Here is a 23,537-nt window from a genome sequence, read left to right on the forward strand (position 1 = left end):
GTAAAGTGTCCACAGTGTGACCACAAGGAGCACAGGAACACTGGGGGGAAGTGGGCATCTCTGGAGAGAGACTGGACCAGGTTAGGCGAGGTCTGTTAGACCTTCCTGTCCCCTGATCAAGGAAGTCGATAAAAAGACCCGCGGAGCTTGCCACGGTTCGCCTCTCTGCTTTGAAAAAAGCAGCTGCAACTTGGAGACGGATAAACAGTAAAGCTTCGCAAAGACTGGGGCTAGAATTTGTTTTCCTGAATGTATTTGTAAGTGACCCAGGATAAGGACAATATTCCACAGTGAGCTTTCGGCTGAACTGAATGTGGAAAGACAAACTTGCACATAAACTTTGGAAAGTCGTATTGAGGCTTATTTGGGCTATGAAGCGTTTCATTTTTTTGTAGAGACGTGAGTGGGGCCTTTAGAGAGTAGTGCACAGACATTATTTTTCATCTGAAATCCCTCACTTTGGTTTCAGAGTTTTTCCGCATTCTAGAAACATCAAAGCCATTCTAGACTGACTCTCGAAGTTGGTTTTTGAAAACCATGTTTAGAGAGGATAAGGGGCGCTTGAGAAGAACAGTGGCCAAGCCGTAGATGGAGGTCGCTTAGAGAGAGGGCTGCAGGCAGGACAAGACACGGGACTGTCCCCAGGCAGAGTGGAGCTGGGCCCGGACAGCTGGGCAAGGCCAGGGGTTGGGGCCCAGGCAGACGGACAGGGAGTGTGACTGGCCCTGTCACAAGAGGCAGAGAAGTAACAGGGACAGAAACTGAATGGGCGGATCCTGGGTGTCCCCGAGGGTGGTGACCATGAAGTGTACTACATACATGCAAATGTGACAGGGGTTTCGGTCATGGTTTCTAACATGAAAGATGTGGAAAGGGGTGGGGGGGTTCACGGAGACTGGCTTCTGGCCACCTGTTGAGTTAGGATGGGGCAACCTTTGGGATTCAAGAGGAGTGAGAGGTAAGACCGATAAAAGGCACCGGAGTGTCACATCCGCAGTGTCAACACCGGAGTGTTGAAGTCACAGACACGCATTACTTCAAGACTCGGTGCAGGTTGCATGGTGCATTTCAAAAGGTTTCCACGAACGCAGGGATGATAGGTATCTGCTGAGTCCACGAGGAACGCACCTCGGCGGGCTGCTGTTGACCAATGGGGGCAAGCACCCCCTTCCCCGGCCATTTGTCTGTGCTGTTTTCGGCGGCAGCCTTCCCCGGCCAGAAAAGCTGGGATGTGCACCCAGACGACATTTCTGCTGGTTTGCATGTGAATAATTCCACATGCTTATTTTTATTTTGAATTTTCTCCAAGAGGGGGTGGGTCTGCTTCAGTCCCAAGTCAGTTGTGGGCCCTTTAAGAGGGGTGTCCTGAGGACCCCGCGGTTTCTTCTGCTGCCTCAGCCCCCACTGTTTTTTTTCCCTTTCTTTAGATTTTACTTATTTACTTTTACGGAGAGGGGAAAGGCGGAAGCAGGAGAGGGAACCGGTGATGGGCTGGAAAGATACATTGATCAATTGCCTCTCACACGCCCCCAACCTGGGACCTGGCCTGCAACCCAGGCATGTGCCCTGACTGGGAATTGAACCGGCCACCCTTAGGCTCGCAGGCCAGCACTCAAGTCCACTGAGCCATACCTGTCAGGGCAAATGATTGTATATTTTTAAAAATAGAGAAAAAAATTACAAATCGCTCACACCCAAAATACCAATTGCTTTGATCCGTTGGGAAATGCCCTCTGATAAGTGAGAGAATCAATGATTAAGGCGAAAGAAAAATCTACAATCACAGCAGAAAGCTGTCCTGTCTAATCTAGAGGGGAAACCAATCAAAGTCTCATCTTTTAATTTATTTTCCTTTTAAATGAAAAAGTGTTCAAAATGTACACATTTAGCAGAATTACCGGGAATTATTGGTGTGTTTCATTATAGATATTCTCAATTAATTAAACTTTTTTTTTTTTTTTTACAAATTAGAGAGAAATGCCAGATAGTGTTCATTCTCGGGGATTCAGTGTTTTATAGATAGCAAAACCTCATTACTGCTAAAAATTCTCAGCCAAGAGTTATGTAAAAAGCAATCTCATTTTTGTTTTACAAATTAGGAAATTAAAAATCCATAGCCTGTTCTGAGCCACCGGTGGACCGCCACCGTCCAAGCTGCGGTTTGGGGAGGGGGCAGAGAGAGGGGGATGCCATCTCTCAGCACAGGATTTGGAAGCTGTAAGTGGCGTTTGGTCTAACCCGGCACCATGGCAACCGCCTGGGCCGTGCAGGCTGCTGGGTGAATCACCGAAACATTCAGGTAGACAGCGCGCCCAGCCAACCGAGGTTGAAATCTGAGCACTTTCATTCTCTCTGCTGGAAACCCGGGCTTTCGGCACAAGCTCCTTGGCGGGGTCCTCCATTTCCGGGGGGCTGTTCTGGCCACCAGGAGTCATTTTCGTGAATCTGAAAATTGGCCCTTCTGGTCTAAACACCTTCTAGACCTGGGAAGTTTGTTTTGCTTCAACTCTGTTCTTGGCTGAGATTTGGGAGGGCAGCTGGCCCGTCCTTCTTCCCTGGGCCAGCGAAGGCAAGCCAGCCGGGGAGAGTTTGCTACTCACAACTTGGGGAGACTGAGGCGCAAACAAACTGTCACTGTCATAGAAACAGGAGGCCAGGGAGGCGGTGCCCCCCCCCCCCAGCAGAGCAAGCCCACCTCCTGCGGTCTGTGCTTCTCCCCATAATGCTGCCATCTCTGCGCTCACCTTCTGAACAGGTGTCAGAACCCCTCACTAGCGTGGGTGCCGCGGGCTCTCTGGGATGGTGTGGACGTGGCGCTCCGGTCCATCTGGGGCGAGGAGAGCGGGGAGCCAGGCTGGGAGGCCACGCGCAGGGAGTGCCCGGGGAGAAGGGAGTGCCCAGGTCCAGAGGGGCCCAGGCAGGGACCCCGCCACGTATAGGGCACCTGGGGAGGATGCCTGCGGGGGAGGGAACTTTGGAAAAGGAGCCGGAGCTTCTGTGCCAGAGACGCAGTGAGACGGGTGATGGGGGCTGGGGGTTCCAGGTCTTGCCGACCAGGGGAAACGCAGTCGCCCCTCCTGTCCCCGTGCTTCTGCTCCCGGATGGCAGGCCCTCCTTGGGCAAGGCCTGTGCATCTTTCCACGCCTGCCCGCAACCTGCCCAGGGCATCCGCTTTAGCAGTTATTCCACAGACAGGCACATGTTCAATGATTGAGGTTCAGATGACTTCCAAACCGACCGTTTCCCACAAACGCGAATATCGTCTCGGGAGAGTCTAAGGCTGGGTTACAAAACAGCAGCTGTTGTGTGACGGTTTTTCCATTAATTCTTTTAGAAAACTACTTGCTGTTGCTATTGGAGATGAAGTAATATATTCCTGTAAAGAGTAAATCAAGCAGCTGGATGTCAGCAACCACCAAGGGGCATCGTTTGAGCCCCTGGGTTCTCGTCACAAGCCGCGTGTGGGGGCAAATGCTGGCCTTTCGCCCCAGTCCGGTGCCTCCTACCTGCCCATCGCTTCTGCTCGCCCTGCTGGCTTGGTGCTTCCTCTTTCATTCGACTCCCAGCTCCCTTGATTATATTTTTTGCTACCTGTATTTGAAAAGCAATATGAGGGAACCTATATGAGTTCTGACATAGAGCCCCTTGAGCCTGAATCCTAATTTACTATATATTCGTTCATTCATTCATTCATGATTTTTGTGCCTGGACGTACAGTGATTTATGCACCGGCTTTGTTACGTATTGGCTGTGGATGAGGGGGACGCTTCGCAATTCCCCCACTCATTTGTTTTCTGGCCTCCAAGACGGGACACTGATTACAGTCAGCATGTACTGAGCGTCTGCCCAGTGCCCGGCTGCGTCTGCCTTCCCTCACTCTGTCCGCAGTCGCCCTGTGACGTCGTTCCTATCGCACCCCTACTTGGTACGGAAATCACATCACCTCATCCAGGTCACTTAGCTGGTAAGTGGGAGGAGAATCAGAATCCAGGGCCGACTTTTTCCAAATCATACGTTTTGCGCCTCTCCGATTATTCAACGACGGGGGCCTCTCAGCCTCAGTGCACAACAGAGGTGAGCCCCCTGGAGGGTCTCACATGTTCGAACGAGCTGCTGAGTCCCCTCTCCTGGTCTGCCCGCCCCCGGGTGGGTTGGCCGGTTTGTCTTTGGTTTTCCTGCTCTCCCCGCCCTTGGGAACACAGCCTCCTGTGGGATCCCTGCTCTGCCCGAATAAACAGACAATCTCACGGTGTCTGCACTTCTCCTCCAAACCTCAGCAAAGTATCTCTGCCCGAGCTCCCTCCCCCATGAAACCTCCGTGATGCCTTGACGCTCCATCGAGGCCTTTCTGAGTTTAAAGGAGAGGCGTGGTGTTTTTTCCTGCTGCGTGGATACGCAGCTCTTTGGTCTCACTGTGGACTTTGCGACTCAGCCTCGTCCTGGCAGGGTCCCAGACGCTGCGTCTGCCCCGGGCCCTGGAAGCTCGGAACGTGGAACTGCTAAACACCCTTCATTGGAGACTCGGGGGGAGGACTTCCGCTGTGCCCGGCGATGTGACGTCATTTGTATTGCATTACACTCTCTTAGACAGTGCCCGGTGTAACTCTGAGAAGGTGTGTGCCGCTCGGGCTGCTTTCCAGACCAAAGTGTGTGCGATGCCTAGCGGGACTCACTGCCCGTCTGTTCCCCTTTCCTCTCCCTCCATTCTCTTCCCAAGCTGCCGCGTGTCAGGGCAGGGCCGTCACCTGTCCTAATGCCAGATCGTCTGGCAAAAATCTGTGTCTGGTCCCGGAGTGCGACAGGGGTGCGAGCTGTGACCAGGACATGGGAAATCAAACTGGAGTGCGGTCACGCTTACAGGGCCGTATATACGTGTCTATTAACAGATCACGTACTACAGTTCGGGGCAATTCTTCTGAATTCATTTTCATGATCACTGTGTTCACCACATGGCAATTTTTAGAGTGATGTCCGTTACAGAGAAGCGAAGGGGAATCTTGGGTGGCCGTCCTATGTTAACCTTTTCTACTAAATATTAATGAGGTTCCTTATTTAGCTGTTGTCTAATGCACGTTGGGGTAAGTGGTGACTACTTTAGTATTAACCAGGCTAAGTTCTTTAGTCGATCAATCCGAATGGCTTACAGGGAGGAGGTATTTGGTACGTCTATAAAATATATATACTTTAATCCTATTGGATGTTTTCCATTGCCATTTACAGAAGAGGTATTATATTTAAAGAGGCGGCAGTGATGATTTAGGTAAACCAATTTGGTAACATCATGGTCCAAGTTAAAAGTGCTGCTTTTAGTCAGACGGCACCAAATGACGAGTAGGTGGTCGCTTAATCGCTAGGTTGGCGTTGACCGGCTAACCGTGAAGCGTCCTGAGCAAACGCAGGGCTCGTCCCATTCAGGGCCTGTCGGGGCCTCTTTCCCGAGCACGTTACAAAGGCATCATCCGCACGATTAGGGCAGCTGGAACAGACTACCTGTGGCTGGAACAGCATGGTCCTGCGAGGGTCCGACGTGAAAAGGATTTCTTAGACTGTTCACTTGCAGATCTGAAACCGCAGGGGCAGAGGAGCCTCCGACGCTTGTGCCGGACGGTCCGTTGTGCTCCTTGAAGATGTTAAGCAGTGACACCCGGATGCAATTCGTTCCCCGTGAGGAGGACCGGGCGCCCTCACCTGCCAAAACCCTTCCCGTGGCAGCCCCCATTCCTGTTCATCGTTCACAGGGTGAAAAACATTCCAGATGACTCCACCAGAAGCCTGCCTGAATCTCGACCTCGTTTGTGGAATGATTTGAGAATTCAAACTTGCTTTTTTTAAAAAAAACACAAAAGCTTGGGCTGGTCCCATTTTTCGTTTAGCTCTCTGCAGGACCAGGGCCCCACGGAGACGCGGGCCCTCACGCACCCACATCACCGGAGGAGCCTCCGTCCCCGGCCCAGCGCGGCCTCTGCTACCCTAGTGGCTGCCGAGGCGGCGACGCTCATGGAATGGTGGTGACCGCGGCATCTGACCATGCGTCGATGCTTTTCCGGGAAAGAAATGATGTTATTGGCTTTATTCATTTATTTTTAAAGGATTTATTTCTTTATTTTTAGAGAGAGGAAAGGGAGGGAGAAAGGAACATCGATGTGTGGTTGCCTCTCGTGTGCTCCCCCTACTGGGGACCCGGCCTGCAACCCAGACACGTGTCCTGACTGGGAATCCAACCAGTGACCCTTTGGTTCGCAGGCCTGCGCTCAATCCATGTTATCTGCTTTAGACACAACGTCATCTCCTTTTAAAAACCAGCCCATTTAATGCATGGGAGATTGCCATAGTCCTTCATCACGTGTTGCCTTCTCTGTAACAATTTCTGATTACTAAAACACACAGTGCCCATGGTCAATCAGCACACTTCACATGCGTGGGGATGGCAGTGCCCCCTGCGGGTGTGCTCACAGTGTGCCATGTGCACAGCAATGGGTCCTGACTGCCCCCCGCCCCGTTGCCTGGAGGGTCCCCCCTTCATGTCATCACCACTGAACCTGATCAAGCCATAGCAGCCACCAGAGTTGCCTTGGAGGTCGCAGCCAACCTCCCGGGGTACAATTATTCCCTAATGAGGGCACCCAAGAGAGGGGAGGGGCTGGGTTCTCTCCCCTGCTGTGCAGCAGAGTGGAAACAAACGGCAGTCCTGGTACGATGTTCCGGCAGCTTCCATGTTTTCTTCTCCGGAGAAACGGTCTGGTGGCCACCCAGGTAGATGGAATCTAGTGAGTGGCTTGGACACAGATGCACCCAGGGAACCAGGGCTCCTTCCCTCTTCAACACCTGGGGCGCCTGTCTCTCTTCAACACGCGGGACAGATGCAGTGTCACGTCAGAGGACAGCAGCGCCCGTGACTTCTGTTTTAGAAACCACACGTGGAAGGTTCCAGACTTTGTAACGTATGCTTGCAGGTCGCCTGGTTGGTGCTGAGTTAGAGCAAGCAGCTGCCTCAGTAGCAGCCTTGCCGTTTCCCTCCCCGTTATAGAACTGGCTCGTGCACGCGTGCACAGATGCACGCCCCCAACAGCTTGCTGCTGCTGAAAATTCTTCCAAAGGCACAGCGACTTGGGTTTCATACTCAGAGGAATCGGGCCATAAATATTTATTGAGCACCTACTATGTGGGAAAACAGCACAGAGCAGAAGTCCCCGCTGCCAAGGATCCCACGAGCTAGAGAGGGCAGAGATGACACACAGAAGCCATGCGGCGGCTGCAGAGCAGCCTGGCAGTGGGGGCAGGGCTGGCCCGGAGGGGAGGGGGCAGGCGGGCCGCTGGAGCTGGGATGAGTGGGCCCAGACAACGCAGAGAGAGCAGGGGTCTGTGAGAAGGTGAATTCGAAGACGACCGCCCTCTGAGAATGTCTACGTGTGAGGTGCCCCCCAAAGAGAGCCCTGCAGAGAGGGACAACAGGCTGGCCATCGCCAAAGCCGGGGCGGGAGGGAGGAATGGGGACCAGGTGCTGACGGGCATGGGCTGCAAAGGTATTTTGGAACTAGAGATAGTGGTTGCCCAACAGTGTCTGCGTACTAAATGCCTCCGGATTGTTCACTTTTTCAACGTGAATTTAAAAAGTGAATCGACCAGTGTGCCTCCGTCATCCCATGAAGAGAAAAGTCACCGGTTTGATTCCCGGCTGAGGTTCAAGTCTGGGTGTTGAGCCAGGTCCTGGGTCAGGGCGCACACAAGAGGCAATGGGTGGGTGTTTCTCTCCTCTCTTTGTCCCTCCCTGTCCCTCTCTCTAAGAATAAACAAAATCTTAAAAAATAAGTTATGCCAACTTCACCTCGATAATTTTAAAAGAGAGAGTCTGGCAATGTGCCAGGCATGGGAGGGAGGCACGGTGACCTGGAAGGCANAGGCTGGCCATCACCAAAGCCGGGGCGGGAGGGAGGAATGGGGACCAGGTGCTGACGGGCATGGGCTGCAAAGTTATTTTGGAACTAGAGATAGTGGTTGCCCAACAGTGTCTGCGTACTAAATGCCTCTGGATTGTTCACTTTTTCAAAGTTACTTTAAAAAGTGAATCGACCAGTGTGCCTCCGTCATCCCACGAAGAGAAAAGTCACTGGTTTGATTCCCGGCTGAGGTTCAAGTCTGGGTGTTGAGCCAGGTCCTGGGTCAGGGCGCACACAAGAGGCAATGGGTGGGTGTTTCTCTCCTCTCTTTGTCCCTCCCTGTCCCTCTCTCTAAGAATAAACAAAATCTTAAGAAATAAGTTATTCCAACTTCACCTCGCTAATTTTAAGAGAGTCTGGCAATGTGCCAGGCATGGGAGGGAAGCACGGTGACCTGGAAGGCAAGGTGGGTCTCCGTCACCGTGGATTCCCTCGTTCACTGAACACACGGCCATCGCCTGTGGGCCGTGCGGACTGGGGGCACGGACGGGCACAGTGGTGTCCGAGTCCCCTGCCCAGGGACCACAATGAGGGGGCCGTGCACGCATGGGGACTTCGTAGCTGCTTCCTCTTCGTTGTCCCTCAACGGCAAAGGCCCTTGAGACAAAAAGACTCCTTTCCTGCGGGTTTCTGGGGCGGACGGTTCACGAGTTCCATGGTCGGTGCTGACGTGAAGTCAGATGTTGACGCCGACCTGTATGTTAGAATGAGAACACGGCTAAGCGCACGCGGGGGAAACCAGGCTGCCGCGGGAGCTCCTCGCAAATAGTGTGATTCTTGTTAAACACCGACCATTAGCACCAAACTCCGTCATCCCAAACATCCGGTCAAAGGCCACAAACACTCTCAGATCCCCACAGTGGGATTCCCACGGTGGCATTCTCAGAGTTCCTAAAGACGCTGTCACTAAACCGCCGTGGCTTCCGAAACAATTAAACAGCGGTTCTTGGGGGATTATCTGGCCAAGGTCGTTTGGAGATGATTCCCCGAGGGTCTTTGTTTGGGAATCTTTAAAGAAGTGTCACGTGAATTGTAATTACTTAGAACGCCGTCGACGAAGGCCCCGGTAAATTCCTTCACAGTTGAACTCAAGTGCTTAACACATGGAACGTCTAATTGGCGAGTCAGCACCGAAGTGTAAATTCGTCAAGGAGGAGACACAGCAAGTCCCCCCCACCCCCGGCCACCCCCGCTCAGCAGCCTGGCTGTGATCTGGATCCATCGCCCCTGAATATTGCATGAGGCTGACAAGCACTTGTCACTTACAGACCACATGCAGGCGGCTCGTTTTCCATTTAGACATAATAACACATTATGCAAATCAGCGTGTCAGAGGAAGGCTGCAGGCTGCCCTGGAATCAACTGTCAGACACACGTTGCTGATAAAGGAACACATTTCTTGGCAGATTGTCGTCCTCTGGAGCTGGAAGTCAGCCAGGATGGCGGGGACCCTGGGACTGGGGGGGAGGGGCGGTGGGACGGAGCAGGGGACAGGGTGTTGGATGTCACCCCCAGTTAGGAACCGAGGCGTTAGTTTGAGGAAGACTCTCAGAGCTTCCATTTCACAAAGGAAACTCACAAGTAAATTGTGTGTCCACACGGTCAGGGCTGCAGACACGGCGCCCTGACTTACCCTCCGGGGCTGGTTCGCGCCCCCCGTTTCGAGAGGTCCCCAGAAGGTCCTACGCTTCCTGCTTGACCTGGACAGCAGGTTGCTGGCCCTCAGAGGAGTCTGGGCACCCTTGGGTCTGACCAGACACCCCTGGATGGCACCGCAGCCGGCCCGCAGCCTTCCCCTCAGGGGACATGTGGGGGGTCCCAGAGAGGCCGGCCTGACCAGGGGCTCTGTGGGCGGGCCTGGGACTCTGCATTTCCCCAGGCAGCCTGGGCCTGCTCCAGTCCCATGGCCGAGAGCCTCTTCGCCAGATGGCCCCAGGTTCACAGCCGTTCACAAGACCACTCAGCTGGACTTGTATTTTGAATCAGCCGTGCCGGGGAAGTCGGGGACGGAGTGTCACAGTGCAGCGAGGCTGTCCCCATGTGCAGTGATGGCTCCAGTGGAGTCGCTGGAGAAAGGTGAGCGGGAGCTAGCACTCAGCGACAGTGGCCCGGCGGCCCTGGACACCACGCGGGAAGGGGAGGCCTGTGACTCCAGGAGTCTTTGCCCAGACACGACCGTGAGGGCATCCGGTCACCTGTTGTCCCAGAGCACACAAGGAGCAGAAATCTCTCCAGTCCCCCTTGGACCTGGAGCCCACAGACTGTCGCAGCCAGGAGCATTCTGCTGTCCCCTGGCTGTGAGCTCAGGCTCTCACTCGCCCACTTTTGCATCCTCGCATTTGACGCTTGCATGAGCCCAAATGCTTGTCCCCATCCACGGAACTGAAGAGATACTCCCTCGGGGCCGCCTTCCGTTTGGTGCCGACCGCTCCGGGTCCGCGTCCCCACTGCACCTGTTCCATCCTGATGCCAATCTCCGCTCGGCTTTGTGCCCCAACCTACACACTGGCAAAGTTTAGTCAGGGTCCAGCGAGCCAGCTTCTCACTGGGTCTCCACCACGGCTGGCCCTGTCCCCACTGGGCCTGTCTGGACCCATTAGAGTGAGCATCCCGCTAAGTCACTTTTTGTCAGAACCCACATGCTCGATATTTGATGGACTCTCAGCCCCAAGATCTGAGTGTCCTGACCTGCCTCCTGCAAGTACCCTGCCCAGGCGGCTCTGCAAGAATGCCCTCCCCCCCGTGGTGTCCCCTCGGAGACAAGTCCCACCCACGGACCCCCAGTGGAATGTCCGTGATGAGGGCCCAACGGCCTTGGCTGGGTCTGCAGCGAGCAGAGCCACGCCCCTCCCCGGCCACCACAGTCTTCATATGGATCGTGATGGTCCCGAACAAAGCCTTGTGTCTGGACAAGCGCCAGAGCATGTTCTCTTTACCAACATATATGCACACGTACCACATTCCTATGGACGGAGAAGGTCCAAGAACATCTCACCCAACCCCTTCATTTCATAAGCAGTAAAAACGAGACCCACGGAAGCTAAGCGGGTTATGGAAGGATGATGGCCTCCAGTTGCCCAGAGGCCACGCCTTCTCGAGCGACAGTGCATGGGACAAGATCTGAGTGCTGCACTGTGAAACCCGACGGTTCGGGCGGGCCGCTCCCTCGGTTGGGCCGGCTGGAGGTAGCGCAGCCAGACACCATACCCAGGGGGCTCCGACGACAGTTCGGGAGGACTTCCAAAGAAGGCTTGGGGTGCGCCTTCAGTACAGAAAGTGGTACCCTGAAGCCAGAATCCTCCTGTTTAAAACAATTCTCTCGCCATCCTGTCCTTAGACGATGCTGTTCATCGTCTAAGATGGACATCGTCTAAGTCCCAGTGGGACTCGCCCGGCACAAGGCCTGGCTGGTACCACCACGTGGCCTGGACAGGAGCCTGTTAGACTGTCTCGCTTTACCAGCTCTTCCCGTGCAGCCCAGCGTGGAAGGGGGCTCAGCCCAACGGTCCCTGTGGTTCTCCATTTAGAAGCCCCCTCCCTTCCATGACGGTGGTTTTCGTGATGAGAATTCAATGCTGATGTCTTTCCACTGGCGTCCTCTCCACTTCTTAACATATTATTTCCTGGAGCCGCACGGTCGTTGGAAGTCAGAGTTTAAACCAGGGCCCTGTCACAGGGTGGTTGTACGTCGAATACACGGACTGTTCTGTCGTGTCACTGGAGGTGTCCGTGGCAATTCTAGGGCTCCCCCCTTCTTTCTTCAAAAAGTTATTTGGAGGTAATTTCAGAGTCATCATCCTTTCAGCTTTGGTGGGGGTGCATTTCCTCTGTTCAGGGTATGGCCCCCTTTTCTGGCCAAGGGGACATACATCAGGTTTTACTGCTTAACGGACATGCCGACTGTATAGAAGGAAATGGTGATTGTACAGACTTGTCTGTTCTATTGCCGAGCCTGTGACCTAACTCTGTGGGTGACCCAGCAGGGCTGGAGAGAGGGACACGCACAGAGGTGTGTGGAAGCCAGGATTTCCTCTCCCCTTGTTCTTCCTTTCCAGAAGTAACTGGACGCATTCCTGTGTCCTGTGTCCTATGGGCTGGCGAGTCTGAATGGCTGGTCCGTCATCAGTCCGAAATGGCCTGAAAGTTCGTTTTCTTGCAGGAAGACTATCCCCGAGCCACATGTGAACACTTTAAAGCGCCCTGAACGTCCCACCCACCTATCTTCTTGTGGTTTTGACAATGAGGTTTTATGAGCCTCTCGTTCATTCTTGCTCTTAATTTAAGCTGCCCCTTCGAAAGGCCTTCGTTAGCGATGCTCTTTCTCTACGTCCTTCCTTTCCCCACCATCAGTTGCTTCGGATGATTGTGAAAATGTGACTGTGTTTGTTCGGTTAAAAAAACAAAGACAAACGTCCTATTGTACCCCCTCCTGGTCCCTGCGACACTGAGGGTGTCGTGGACACCCCAGGGCACCTGGAAACAAGCCTCACTTTGGGGAGCCCCGTGGGCGGCCCGGCAGGTTTCCTCCCCCGTCCTTCACAAGAAGGGCAGGGTCTGAGGGCCTCACCCACGTCTGCCTGCCCCCTGCACTCGGTTCACAGCCACCAGGGGGGTCTTCCCCCAGCTGCCATGGCCCCTGCTCATTTATTTTGAGACACCAGTTCACTTCAAACTAGATCTTCTTCTGGTCAGGAAAAAAAAGGGACGTGCTGTTCTTCGTAGAACAACCTTCCCGTTGAGGACGCAGTTCCCTGAATCACGCGTTTTGAGGCGGCATGAGATTTCACTGGTTGGGTGGGACAATAAGTTATGGGACACAAAGCCTTTTTAAGATGCTTTTCATAGAGGACTCCCTTGCTGTTCTCTGTGGGTGACAACAAGGTAACGGTAGCCCCGAGCACCCCACCTGTCTCAGGGTCACTCTAGCTTTGGGCGAGGGACAGCCCACGAGAAAGCAGAGCGACCACTGCAGTCGACCTGTTACTGAGAGGCCGAAGGGAGATCCAGAGTGAACCCAGTGGCCGCACAGTAAACGTCAGATACGCAGGGATCTGTCTTAGAAGCTAGGAGGCAGCAGGACGGCCTTCCTGCAGCCGGAAGCCAGTGCAGAAGATGACTCTGCTGTGTGTGGCTGGAGAGGGTCTCAGCAGGCTGTGGCTGGGGTCCCAGGTTCCTGCCTGGGGCCCGTGATTGGCTTCTTCTAAGGTCAGCAGGTCAAGGGCATTAAAACCAATCCTGCGTCTGAGGGGGAAAAAGAGGACTGAAACCCAACCCTACCGCTTTCTCCACTGGAAACCTAAAGAGGATGTTTATTAAAAAGTTGCCTCGATATACACAATTTTGGGTTTCTTCCCAGAGTCTTCTGCAGACGTCAATGTCTAGGTACATGTTTTAATACATATGCAAAATCCTGGGCAACGTGTTTTAAGATTCATTGCAAGCACCCAAACACGGCTGATACCCAGTCTGACTGCGCATAACTAGAAAAGTCACTGAGATGTGAGTTTGAACTGATACAGATGCTCTGAGGGCTCCTGGCCAATAGAACTAAAAGCACCAGTGTCTACTCAGTTGGGTCTTCCTTCACTGGGGTGACCCCTCATCCACCACGCGATTCGCTGGCTCTGAGGGTGGGTTACGCAGGCTTCACTGTAAAGAGACGGTGACCAGCAGCACCTAGGGTCACCGAGGGTCAGCTCCCAGCCACACGCCGTTTAAACCTTTTGTGGGTCTTAACTCACGTATCCCTCGCTACATTCCTATAAAATACCACTGTGCTGTTTTGCAGATGGAGACATTAATGTGCGGAGAAGTGGAACCCAAGGTGGCACGGCCAGAAGTGGCCGGAGCTGGGGCACAAGGGACCACCTGGATTTGGCAGGTAAGAAACCCGAGGCTGGAAGAGGCTAAACATCTCCCCGGAGTCAGAAGCCTGGTAAGTGACAATGTGGCAAGTTAACCAAGGTCCGGGTTTTCGACCTTGGCTTTTAACCGCTGGGTTGCAGAGTTCACTTTCAACCCTCGCTGCCCACTTTTTGGTTTGATACTAGGACAGTTACACGACTGCGTCGCTGAGTTCTGGCCACTACATATGAAAGATGTGTCAGTTTCCTTCTCCTACCACACGGTTTTTAGTGTCTCTTCCTCTTTTTCGGCGTCATACGGGCAGAACCATGGCTTCTTCTCGGGAAGTGGGAAAAGGCTGCGGGGGTCCAGGCGTGGTGGCGGGTGGGTGAGATGCAGGTGAGGACGAATGCTCTGGAACCCTGGGGAAGCACTTTCAGAGCACATCAGCGGAGCCCCTGACCCAGCCACTCTGTCCCCGTGGGGTGGCGGCTTCCAGGACGAAGGGCCCGGGGTCCTGTGATCCCCTAAAGGTTCTGCAGAGAACCTACGCTGTCTCAAACGTGACTGAAAAGTGTAAGAGGCCCCCCCCACCTTCCGACTGCCTTAAGCTGTCTCATGTCCTTGTTGGAAAAGCTTTCATCTCATCACTGCTCCCTGAGAATTCCAAAGGGCAGGGATGGGACTGTCCTCCTCAATAGGATGGGGCCCCTCACCTTTAATTACTGGCTTGTAGCACCATGCTATCTGGGGGCACTTACAATCTGGGGGGGGGGGTTTGTCTCCCATTTGCACTTCTCTCCGTGAAGGGTGTCTAGTCGGGGTACCTCATTTCGGGGTTGAGCTCTTCCGAATGCGGATTTCATAATCGAACGTATCAGCTCTCGACTCCTCCCAGACTGTGTCGTGTGCAGATGTGAAAAGGAGGCCTTAGGCCACATGTGCAAATCTGTTATGAGAGACCTCTCTCTGGGAGAGTTTGGACTGATTGCCCCGGGGCGTAGTCTGAGACTGTGCTGGTTCGGGTAGCTACTCAGGTTTCTGGCCCTCCTGTTGCCTCGTCATGTTGAAGGACATAGGTTTTGCGTCAGACGGGTTCAAATCCCGGCTGTGCAGTTTGGCTGTGCACAAGTTATATAACGTCTTTGAAACTTGGTTTCCTCCACTGAAAAATGGGACTAATATTATTCGTCTCAGAAGTCTGTCGTAAAGATGAGATACGCCACATACACACATGTAAAATCTCAATCTTGATATATATTTAAATATATAAATATAAATTTATATTAAATTTATAATTTCAATATAATATAGTATAATTTTAATATAATTTTACATTAAATTTTAGTATAGATTTTTATATATATTTATAACACATGCCCTAGAACAGACTCTAAAATATATTCCCTATGCAACAAATGATACCTATTGTTTTCAGTAGTTATAATAATGATATCAGTGTTACCAATAAAGATAACATTATTGATATTATCTATATGGGCATTTGGAATTTGACCAATACATGACTTTCTTTTTTTTAATTTAATTTTTTTTAAAGATTATATTTATTTATCTTTAGAGGGGAAGGGAAGGAGAGAGGGAGAGAAATATCAATGTGTGGTTGCCTCTCATTCGTCCTCTGCCGGGAACTGGGAACTGGCCTGCAACCCAGGCATGTGCCCTGACTGGGAATCAAACCTCGATCGTGTGGTTCGCAGGCCGGTGCTCAATCCACTGAGCTACACCAGCCAGGGCTACATGACTTTCTATATCAGACCTTTATATATCTGATCAAAATAAATAATCATGTAGAGTTGACTGGGCTTACTTTGTGGACCACTGATGACATGTTATCACTCATGTCTTTCATTTTTAAAAGCAATCTAATACACAGTTTTAGTTTATTCCTGTTTCTCAGTTGGTAAAATCTTTCACTGGGGTTTCCATTTTTCTGCAAACAATTGAATAGGAGGAAACTTGCCTTTCTGATCTTAGTGCTGGGTGCACCAAGGACCCAGAGAGCGGATTAGGAACTGTGATCGGTACTTTTATTCGGCAGCCGATTCTTCATGATGTGATAGTTTGCTGTGACACTGTAGGCTGAGAGGCTAGAGAGACGGGGAAGATTTTCTTCGGGTTAGATAAGAGTTCACTGTCTTTAATACAATGCAGGGTGCCCGTGGGGGGCCTGGAGGAACGCCGAGTGGTCGTCCGAGTGTGCCCAGAGGTGACTTTTCAGACAGGCGTTCAGAAGCAGGGTTCCATCAGCGTTTCCCTCCCTTGTTGTAGTTTCTGAGACAGCGTTCAGTCTCCGCTGCCTAATAACCTTGAGGAAATGTCTCTGGGTTTGTTGCACGCACTCCGGGTAACGTGGGCCGGGTCCTCTCGGACTTTGGGAATGAGGTCCAGTCATTCTGCTGTGAGACGGAAAACCACTGGCATGTGAATGTCCACACCGGGGCAGAGAGTGGACGAACGTGTTAACGAAGGCGCTAATGGCGAATGCCTTCGCGGCTGGAATAATTAATAGTACGGGCCTTCTTCGGAAGCCCTAAAAGCAAATGGGGAGGCTGACTTTTTATATCTGAGTTCCGGAGAGGGTGGCAAATGGGTAACAGAGGCACTCCTCGGGGCGGGAACGGCGGGACTGACCACTGAACACTGACTCAACGCTGACTCAGCGCTGACTGTCCCCCAGTAGGGCTGGCCCCTCTCGGAGGGGGAGGTGGACAGTGCCCGGCAAGGTAAAGAGATGACTGTCCTGGACCAGAGGCTCAGGGAGGGCGCTGCACGGGGACGCTGTCCTTTCAGTGGGCACCCAAAAGGGACGTGACACGGGAGGTCCCACCCCCCCGTGCTGTCGTCTGCCATGCTGGCAACGCGCCTGGAAGCTCCGCGGAAAGGCGCGGCGAACTGAGCGCAGAGACGCTGGACGTTGTCACCTGCACCACCAAGCTGAGCAGAGAGAGACCCTGGAGGCGTGGCTTCGCCCAGGAGGGCCACAAGCTGAAAGCACGCGCGATTCTCCCAGCACGGCTACAGTGGTGACCACCCAGCTCTCTTTCTTTTGTGATGTGAATGAATTATTGATAAGGAATACTTCAAAGCTGTGCAGCCACCAATGCGTCACACTCAACGTTTAGAAAACAAGGATGCCGATGCCTCTCTGAGATGAAACCCTAACAAAGTGCCCGCAGGACTGTTTTAATGAGAAGTGCGGCGTGGCCCCACGCCGGTCCCCACACAGGCCGCACGCACGCCAGGAAATTAATTATGGCTTGGCAGCCGGGCAAATGTATGCGGCTTAGGGTGGCATTGTGGAAAATAAATATTCTTTTAATCAGCGGTGCTGGCTTCGTTCCTCAAAGGTGGCATGGAACTTACATGCGTGGGACACATATGTTTAGGAGAGGGTTTCTGAGCAAAGGGCTGGCCTGGCTTTCCCGAGGGTGTGCGTTTGCATGAGGCCTCCCTGAGTGTGGTTGACCCCCGCTCAGAGAACAGGGGTATTTATCATCACCTACAGCGTGTTACTGCGGCCGCCTGGGCCCCGAGCTAGAGGAGGCCTGCCTGGCAGGGTGGTTCTGTGCAGTCGTGGGCCTGTCTACAGGTCAGAGCTGCGGCTCCCCCCACCCCAGGGGGGCTTTCTCAGCTCAAAACCCACCCTGAGCTGGCCCCAGCTTCTGCCTGGCAGCTGACGGGGCAGTGCGACTGAGGAAGGCAGAGCAGCGAGTGGAAAGAGATACTGGGGTTTCAACACCGCAGCAAATTAACCCACAAACTTGCCGAGCACAGGCGGTCGCTGGGTGCAGTTTCCCGTTGTGCAGAGGGGGGAAGGGCATCGCTCCACAGGGTAAAGGAGTTGGTCCTGGCTCTTGTCGAGTGTGGCATCCTGGGGTCTCCGAGGCCAAGCCGGGTTCTGGAGGTGGGACTCTGGCCGACTCCTGCGACGGAGGCAAATTACATGGAGTGATGTCTGTGAGAGCCCAGGTGCTGTGGAGTCGCTTCTGTCCCCAGGTTCCTCCAAGGGGGCTGGCAGCGTCTCAGAATTTCATTGTGCATGAACTCTTATCCAGAAGCAGCACGACCAACCCTTGTCCAAACATATTCGCCACTTTTATCACGTTTAAGTTCCTTCAGGCTGGACTTGCAGCCCTCACTTTGTATTTAACCTTGGAGTCACCTGGAACCCCCGAAGCCGACAGACACAGGGCAACGTCTGACTCCCGAGCTCGCCACGGAAAGGGGACCCTTCGCACCCTCCCGGTTATTTCTGTCCCTCCCAGACTGAGCCCCGTCGAGGAGACCCCACTCGTAAACCCCAGGGCCCGTTCGCAGAAAAACAACTTCCCCTTTTTCTTTTTCAAGGTTTGATTGGCACCATCAACCGTATTTTCAAAAAGGAAATTGTGAGTTTGTATGTTAATAAGTGAGCCTACATGCTAATGTCTGTTTTAGAATGATTTTCTATCATTTTTCTCTTTCGGTTAAACTCCTAATGGTAATCTATGAAATCTATTGTTGTTACCTGTAGGACGCTCATGTAAACACTGGGTATACATGCTAATTAAAAAATATCATTTGAGGATAACAGAGGTGATAGGGATAATGATAAAATACTCTTTCTTTCAGATGACTGACTTACACTGAAATGATATATTCATTCGATGCAATGAATATTCAATGTGATTTAATAAATATTCATTGGCCACCTGTGCTAGGCCCTCGGGAATATTAAGATGAGAAAGATTGAGTGCTGGTTACTTACAGGGGTAACAGGGATAGGCGGCATTGTTGTTCTCAAATATGCACCCTCCTCCTGTCAGAGGGTTGCACCCTCCCCAGTCAGGAGGTCTGCACCTTACAGGGTATCCTGGGCCCGGTGACTTCAGCCAGGAGTGTGGCCGTGCACCTGACGAAGGTGCCACGTGAGCAGGTCCGGGAAGCTTCGAGGGCTCCCGTCAGCTCTTCTGCTTGCTTTGCTGCGAGCCTGGGGTGTCTCGATCGAGAGCTCCTCCTTGCTCAAAGCATAACCCTGACCCCGAGCTGCGTTCTGCAGCTGCCAACGTGCGATGTGTCGGTCGTCTCCGAGGTTTTGGAAGCTGCTTCCTCACCACCGGGAAGCTGGCCAACACACTCTGCACGGAGCTGACGTATCCAGTACGTTAGTTCCAGGGCCTCGAATGTTCTGAGAGTCCGCTGTGCAATGGATGACCAAGAAAGGAGACCAGTTCTAGTTCAAGAATCCTTCTGCCAAGTCAAGTTATGGGGCAGTTGAGCGGGTCTGTGAGCAGCTTACATCTGGGGTTATTTGGGCCAAGTTTTAATATAGATACATTTTAGTGAATTAGCCAGGCAGCTCTCTTCACAGAATTGAGGTCACCCAAAGGAATAGCTGTGCCGTGATTTTTTCCTCCCAGATGTGCCCACCTGGTCTGAGTCAGCTATTAGTTCAAGGTCAAACTTCCACGTTTTGTCTACCCAGTGGAGTGAAAATGAAGACTTCTTTTTTCAGGGCGGTTACCCTGTGAGGGACACAATCCCTCCATGATGGGTGCTTGCCTCTTGGTGAATGTTAGATATCGACAAGCATCTGTAACTCTTTCTCCCCCAGGCTCCGGGTTGCCTGATTCCGACCGACGCCAGGGTAAGGGAGGGCGTGGGTGATGTAGTGCCTGTTTGTGCGTGTCCGGGGGAGGGAGGGAGAGTAGCAGCTACAGCCCGACCCACCCCACACTGCGCTGTCGTTCTGAGATCTCTCCTGTGCCCTGTGCCCGCCAGCCACCAAGTGAAAGCCCTGTGACACCATGAAGAAACAGCTGCAAAGCCAGCATCACGGAACATGCCTTTGCTAACTGTTTCTGGGAAGTATTTTTCTACAGATACTTCGCCAGCTGCCTTTGCTGGGACTCGGTGCCAGGACACACGGTGGGGTACCCGCCTTGGTCCGGGTGCCCCCATCCCGGAACCACACATGACCCCTCCCACCGCCCCTCCCCTGAGAATGTCACTTGCAGGCCCAGCTCTTCAGCTCTCTGCTCCACCACAGTGTCACTGCAGACACACAGAGAGGCCAGTGTCACCGATGGCAAGGGAGCAGGTCCTTGGCCCTAGGGCCTGAGAGGGACCTCCTGTGCCTGACCTGTCATGAGAGCGTCACCTAGGCCTGACGCCCCACTGTTCACCCTGCAACCAGAGTTCTTTTGCCTTCCGAAGTCTGTCCTTCCTGCCTTCCTCCCAGAGTGTCTGGGGCACAGAAGTGCCTGTGGGCTTCTGTGCTGGGGTCACAGGGAGGAGCTGGGCCCGCACAGGCCCTGCCTCCTGGGCTCACAGGTGGGGAGAGGAACCAGCGTCTCCTCATTCCCTTACCCTGCGGACGGCCCCATCGGAGAGCCCCACCCGGTCCTCAGAGTGCCGCCGTATCGAGGTCCTGCCATCATCCCCGACTTACTGATGAAAACGCAGACCGACAGAGAAGAACAGGACAGAGAAGAACGTGTGAGACAGACAGCGGGGAGCTTCACGCTAGGGCTGCTGACGCCTTGGCGATAAGCACTGCATCCCAGGGAGGAGCACCCTCCGCACTGCCGGGGAGTTTGATGCACCGTCATCACGGTTCTGAAGTCTGTCAAAAGCAGAGTCAAGTCCCCGGGTTGGCCAGAGTATGCGCTGTGGTATTTTGATCGCAAGGAAAAGGGTGTCAAGAAACGGGGACCAAAGCGCGTCATCCCCGCTCCTCCTCCTCCTCGCTGTCTGACACGGAGCCCAGCCGGGTTCAAAGCCGCCCTCGGGCTGGCGCCCCAGCCAAGTGGGGCTCCTCTCCGGCACGCACAGTCCCAGGTCTGCTGCTGGGCTCATAGGGTGATGGGCGGGGACCAGAGGAGTCGCCCTTGGTCTGCAGTCAAGGCCCTGGGAAGACAAGTGGGCTTCCCACCAAGGAGAGGGCGGATCAGGCTTCTTCCCGGGCTAATCAGTGGACCCTCGGGGACGTATCACAACAGCAAGAAAACTTACCATGTGGAATATAAGGGAGGGAGTCGTCCCGATTATGTGCGGATTTCCTCCCAAAGGAGCAAGCAGACTTTCGAAACAGTCAAGTCAGGACTTTCGACGGCACTGTGCCTGCGTCACTTCGGATGGCTTGTTTCGTTGGAAGACACCCAGAGAACGTCGGCCTGCGGCTTAGGAACACTTGTTTCCAATTACTGTGTGTCGATCGCGTCTGCTTCCCTGAACGGCAGTATCTGAGGTTCCCAGGCTGTCCCGGGGCTGAGAACTGTGTTTCTTAAGTATTTCAAATGGGGGGCCAGGACCACGCGCCCCAGAGACACCTGGGGTTGTTAGGAAGGACGCAGATTCCACACCCCTCCTCTGTCTGAAGAAATGAGAAACCCCAGGGAAGGGACCCAGCGCCGAGCGCCCTGCATGCACCGAGGGGGCTGTCGCCGTGCACTCACGTGTGGGAACAGCAGGCCAGGCCCCTGGTGCAGGCCGTGCTGACACCAGGCCTTCCCTGCCCACCCGGCCCGCCCATCTGCAACAGCCCACCCAGCAATGGCGTGTCTGTCAAACAGGACTCAGTCGGGAGGGAATGAGCAGTTTCTTTCGGGGAGGAGACGAAAATACAGCCTTTGAGAAAGCCGGGCTCCCTCTGTGCGCCCTGCATCGCGCATTTTCAAACAACATGTCTCTCCTTGAAAGAAGCGTCGCTCGCAGCCTAGAAAACCTCCATTTAAACCATTTGAAACATCAGGTTTGAGGCCTGCGCCCCCTGCAGGCCCACGGGAGGGAACCTAGCAGGATGCCCAGCGGAGGGAGTGCAGTGCAGGCCCCCGATTGTCCTTTGTCCCTGGTCCCTTGCCGTCCTCCCCTCTCCAGCCTCCTCTCCCCATGCAGTTTTCTTCCCTTCAGCCTCTCTTCCCATGTTTATTTTGAGCAAACATTTAGGTATTGAGGCTGAAAGTCTGCCCAGACCCTTTATCAATGCAGAGGGTTAGCAGGGGAGGTGGAGAGAAGCGGGGTCCTACTGGGTGCACCCCAGGAAGGCGGGGTTTGCTAGAAGAACGGCGTGATCGGAACTCACATCCCTGGGCAGGCCCAGCGGGAAAGCAAACGTGCAGCAGGTCCCCCGGCCCGAGTCACAGGCAGAGCCATCAACACCGCCACCTCCTTCCCAGGCAAGGGCTTCTGCGGACCATGCACTATTTTACTGAACTGCGTGAAGTGTTTTCTTGTCGGAAACGAGGTGCTTGTTAATGACTCTAGTCTGAGGCCATTGAGCCAGGCACTGCTGGGCACAGGCAGGTTTCCCGGCAGGCGCTGCCCTTCCCCACAGCGTGCAGGTTTCCCGTCCATATGCTGAGCTCCAGGTGAGCCGGTGGGTCCGTCTGTGACACCTTTTAATCACCCCTCATTGCAGGTACAGCTTGTCTTGTGAGTTATCTGCTCATTTGCTGCTCTGTCACGGAGATGAGACACTGGGGCTGCGCTGGGCAGGGGTGGCTGGGACCGGGGCCATGTCTGAGTGCCGGACAAGAGGGAGAGCCCTGCACTCGGTCACATGATGTCAGGGCGGCAGGTGGCCTTCCAGCCTAAGTCCTGGACGGGTCCTCGTCTGTACCAGCCTCGCAGTTGCAAGAGTTCTGGGGGAAGAGGACCTGTTCCGGCCCCGTTGGGACAGGGGAACACTGAACGGCACCTACACACCTCTTTCTGGGCCTTTGCTGTAAGCTCTGCAGGCCAGCGGCCGTCCAGCCGGGTTCCCGTGGTGGGATGGAGAGCTTTGGATCTCTCACTGGCTCAGAAGAAAAACACGGCAGGCTGAGAAGGTGATATCCTACCACCGTTTTTACTTGCAAAAATGTTGGTGAATGGCACGTGGCTTTGGAAACTGACCCAGGCGCCCATCACACTCAGCCCACGCACACCTCCTTCGCTGAAAGGGCTCATGCGGGAAGTTCACTTCGGTTTGCATTTTAAAGCCTTCGTTTGGCCCTTTCCTAGACAGAGGGGTCAGGCGTCTCCTTCCGCATCTGTCCCGGGGAGGCATCTTCCAGTTCCCTGGCTCTGGCACCTGTAGGTTCTTCTCAGAAGCAGGAAACAGTGTAGTCGTGTAATCGGCACCGCGTAGCGATCAGCCTCCTGCTCTGTTTCCAATTTAGCCCTGTATTGCAATATGCTGTCATATATACTGGGAATAGCGGACGCATGACATCCCGTGGCTTCTGATTGGGACACCCCGTACACGCACGCGCACTCAGCACTAGCGGTCTCCAAGGGTCCTCAAGGAGCGGATTAATTTTGCGCAGGCGCCTGTGATGATCTGTCGCCAGAACCGTGAGCACAGTCCTCCGAGCATCGGGGGGTGCCACCTCGCTGTCACCGGCGTTGGCTCTATCTCTAGAGTAATGACGGTCCGCTGCTGCCTCAAGAGCCATCCTGAGGGGTGGGAGGCTTTGCCCTCTGCCGAGTGGTCACGTGGCGCAGCAGAGCGCCCCTGCGCGGCTCCGTGCGCTCCCCGACATGTTGCCCAGCGAGCACACCCCACGGACTCAGCGCTGGGCTTGGCCCCAGGAAAGGACTTGTCCTGCAGGATGCAGGTCCGGGCCCTGCGCCCTAACGTACCGCGCAGATTGGGGGGTTTGCCCTGTGCTGCACGGTGGCGCCCCGGCAAACGTCCAGGGGACCAGTCGATGTGCAGGGAAGGTCGCTGGCTACAGTCCGGATTGTGCCTGAAGAGAGTAGGAGCGAGTGCTC

The sequence above is a fragment of the Sturnira hondurensis genome, unplaced genomic scaffold, assembly GCF_014824575.4.
Source record: "Sturnira hondurensis isolate 20B ecotype Veracruz unplaced genomic scaffold, ASM1482457v3 Scaffold0007217, whole genome shotgun sequence".
Classification (NCBI taxonomy): domain Eukaryota; kingdom Metazoa; phylum Chordata; class Mammalia; order Chiroptera; family Phyllostomidae; genus Sturnira; species Sturnira hondurensis.